This window comes from Dipodomys spectabilis, unplaced genomic scaffold (genome assembly GCF_019054845.1).
Source record: "Dipodomys spectabilis isolate Male_0828 unplaced genomic scaffold, ASM1905484v1 ptg000177l, whole genome shotgun sequence".
Lineage (NCBI taxonomy): Eukaryota > Metazoa > Chordata > Mammalia > Rodentia > Heteromyidae > Dipodomys > Dipodomys spectabilis.
In genome coordinates this window covers 817,883-822,110 of record NW_024870854.1, presented here as the reverse complement: position 1 = coordinate 822,110, position 4,228 = coordinate 817,883, and positions in this window count along the sequence as shown.

Genomic DNA, 4,228 nt, shown 5'->3' with positions numbered 1-4,228 from the left:
AATAAACATACATATGTAAGTATATATCATATATTACACATGTATGGAAATATTTTTTCCATTGCAGGGCCTTCATTCAGTCCCTGAGAACTCTAGCCTGAATTTCTTTTCCTCAAGTACAGTGAGCTTCGCCTTCACCCTTGTTGCAAAAGAGTTACCTGGGCGGTGCAATAAAATCCCAGCAATGGCAAAAATACTGGCCCAGTTCCATGACAGTGACTTGATTTTTTTAATGGAAGCAGTTATGTTTATTCAGTGCCATACTGAGCATTAAAAGCAAAGAAGTGTAGAATTTTGTACAGCTATTTAGCCATCTTTCCCTTGCCCCCCAAATGGTTCTCTGAGCATTACATTGTTTCTTGTTTTTGCACGTTTTTTATTTTAAAATGTTGTGCTGAGAGTTACAGTTACATGAACAAGGTAATGAGTACATTTCCTATTGACCATTGTTGCCTCCTCCTTTGTTTTCCCCCTACCATCCCTTCCCTCCAATCTCCACAACTTCTCCCCCAGCCAAGGTCAGTGACACATAGGGACTCACCAAAGAAGAGAACTATGAACCCAACTCTTTTTTGATGAGGAATGATACAGAACTTCTCAATAAAATTCTTACTAACAAAATATAACAAATAACAAAAAATCATATGCTATGATCAAACAGTATTCATCCTAGGATACATTTGGATTCAATATACTTATCAATAAACATAATACAAACCATGAGCAGAAGCAGAGACAAGAAACACATGATTGTCTATAGGGATGTAGAATTAGCTTTCAACAAGCTCCAAAACCCCTTTATGATTAAAAGGTCTGAGAAGCTAGGAATGCATGCAAATTTCCTCAATATAATACAGAGTATGTATATGACAGAGATAATTAGCATTTACCTAACGGTGGAAGCATGAAGACATTAAAATCAGGAATGAGACCAGGATGTTGTGGAGCACATGGGCAGCAAAGATGGCGCTGGGAGGGGGTTGAGTGGGCAGAGCCTAATTTACTGGAGAGCACATGGCCAGCCAAGATGGCTCTGGGAGGGGGTTGAGTGGGCAGACCCCAATTGATCTTCTGATCAGTGCCTAACCAGCCCGTGAAGGCTCAGGTGAATGATAGGGTGTGACCTTGACAGTGATTGGTTCCTCTTCCTCCCTTACCATACCACCCACCCTTGTTGTCCTTAAAAGGGGCTGCTCTCTGTTAATAAACGAGTTTTTCTACCTGCTGGATTTGGCTCCCCGCTGTGTCTGATTGTCTCCTGGGCTGAGGGAGGCTAGGGAACGGGCGAGGGCCGCACTTACCTTTCCTCAGACCCCGTCCGTCTTTCGTGGGACGGACGAAGACCCAACATCTGGCGCCCAACGTGGGGCAAGAAAGGAAAAGATACCGGCCGAGGCTAAGCGGTCTCTCGGGGTAAGTGAAACCCTAAATATGGGTAATGCTATATCACAAAAGAAGGAGAAGGAGGCAACATAGGCCTAGAAAGAGTACAGGAAGACTTGGAAAGTAAAAAGGAAAAGGAAAAGGTCAAATTCGACTGGGAACGCACTATCTGTGCATGCAGGGGTGGAGGCAGCTACTCAGGTGCCCCGGACGGTCCTAGGCCCCCTCCCTATTCCCCTGATTGGAAGGGAGGTACGGCGCCCTACGAGACCTGCGAGAGGGACTTGCAAAACCCAGACCCCTACCACATGGAGGGACCAAGGGCTGAGGAAGTAACCTACTCGGAGACCTCCTCTGGAAAGGAAGGGCCACCCAAGAGCCCTGGGAAGGAAGGGCCACCCAAGAGCCCAGACTCTCGGCCACATGATTTGCTTCCCCAAGCGTATCCGGTCAATGTGGCATCAGGGGCTAACAGGCCCTTGGAATGGTATCCATGTGAAGCTAAGGATCTTAAAGAGCTCCGCAAGGCGGTAGCGGAGGATGGCCCAAACTCTCCCTGGGCCCAGACCACTAGTTCTCAGTTTATTAAATGGTGTGCTTTCTTTAAGGAGGAATGCAGAGTGCGAGCGGAGAGTAACCGGCAGGCTCAACCAGCAAAACCTATTACTTATGCCATGTTAGCAGGGAAGGGGGAAGGGTACTCCACCGGCATCCAACAGGCCGAAATACCTGGCCCGTACCGTGACCAGGTGAGGCAGGCAGGACTTGCCGTGTGGTACAAACTAGATGATGGGCCTACTGAGTCCCCCATGGCAGAAGTGAGACAAAAACTAGGTGAGCCTCGACCTGATTTCATAGACCGAGTCCAACAGAGTGTTCACCTCAAGCTGCCGACAGGGAACCTCCGAGATCAGTTTGTAAAGCTGCTGGTCTGGGAAGGGATGAATGCAGACCACGGCATGGCCTGCGCAGGATTGAGAGAGAGTTCCCTGAGCAGATGGGTGGTGGCCTCACAGGATGTGGGAACGCAACAGCACCAGTCCCAATCACTAGCTTTAGCTTTACAGGCTCAGGCATCTACAATGACTGAGGCCATTACTCAGGCGCTGGCAGCCCAGGGCCAAGGAACCCCAAGGCCATCGGGGAGAGGGACTTGTTTTGAATGGGGGCAGGAGGGGCACTTTAAGAGAGATTGTTTACAACAATCCCCTGCCAACTGGCCCGTGGGCAAACCGCCCCCTATACCCTACCCCAGGGGCAGGGAGGGATACAAGTTTGATTTAGATGGGAAGTCTTTAAACTTGGGGAGGGGCATCCTCTAGCCCCTTTAACTCAAGGAGGAACCCCCTCTGCTGTGAGGCCCAGGCAGCCTCGTGGCAGGGCGACCCAGGCCCATTGGACCGTCCCCCTGGTGGACGGACTCCGCCCTAAAATGAGTATTCTCATAGGCAGAAAGAGGTTTCACTGTTTAATTGACACTGGGGCAGACCGAACCATACTCAGGGAGGAGGAAGTGACCTTGGACTGGAAGCTTGCACCTGGGCCCCAGATATTGGGGGTAGGGGGCAACTCCCAGACCAAAGAAACGGTTGCCCTTATGACATGGACTAGCCCAGATGGAGAACAGGAAAGGATACGCCCTTTAGTGGCAAAGAACCTCACTGCCAATTTACTAGGGCAAGATATGCTGACAAATGGATGCCGTGGTCACTACAGACCATCGAGCATCATATGATGATATCCTGGATGGGGAAGAAGCACAAAGGCTTAAACAGGATCTAGAGGGAGTTAAGGAAGGGGATTTTTTTAACTTTCATAATTACAGAGAAGAACATAGGGGACCCCCTCGGGTGCACCCCCAATCCTAAAGGCCACTGCCCCCCAAGTACCTCCCATTAGGTGGAAGCCAGGAAGCCCAATCTGGGTGGAGCAGTGGCCATTGACCAAACCTAAACTTGAAGCCCTCCACCTTCTGGTGGACGAACAGATAAGCCTCGGGCATATCCTCCCTTCTATAAGTCCTTGGAACACACCCGTATTTGTTATTCAAAAAGCCTCTGGGGCTTGGCGGTTGCTCCAAGATCTACGGAAGGTAAATGAAAGCTAGTAGGAACGCCCCTAAGAGGCATGCCCTGGACTCCTGCTATACCTTCAGAATATACTTTGGTTGTGATTGATATTAAAGATTGTTTTTTTTTCTATCCCTCTGCATCCAGATGACTGCGAGAAGTTTGCTTTCTCTATACCTTCTCTTAATTTTTCCCAGCCTGATCCGGAGGTTTGAATGGACGGTGCTGCCACAGGGTATGGCCAATAGTCCAGCCTTCTGCCAACAACACTTGGCCACACTTTTAGGGCCTGTGCTGGGTTCAGATACCTCCCTTGCCTATGCCTACATGGATGATATGATTCTGGGGCACCGAGACCCAAGCTGCCTGGAGGGCCTTCTGGCCCAGGTTCTCACCATATTAAAAAAGTGGGGTTTTACCATAGCCCTTAATAAAATTCAAAAGGTAGCTCCTTTTAAGGTGCTCGGGACCCACCTTACCTTGACTCAGGCCAGCCCCCTTAAGCCTTTGCTGGACATTCCAGCCTCTCTAACCTTAACCCAACTTCAGAGTCTTTTAGGGGAAATCAATTGGCTGTTGCCATGGGTTTCTGTCCCTAAAGATAGTCTTGTGCCCTTATTTGCCCTGCTAAAAGACAGGACGCCACAAGAAGTTATTACAATTACAGACAGCCATAGGGCAATATTTTTGCAATTCCAAAAAGCCCTGGATAAAGTTTCTCTAAAGAGATATTCTATTAGTGAGCCCATTTCCCTTTGGTTGTTTGCAGGGGTCAC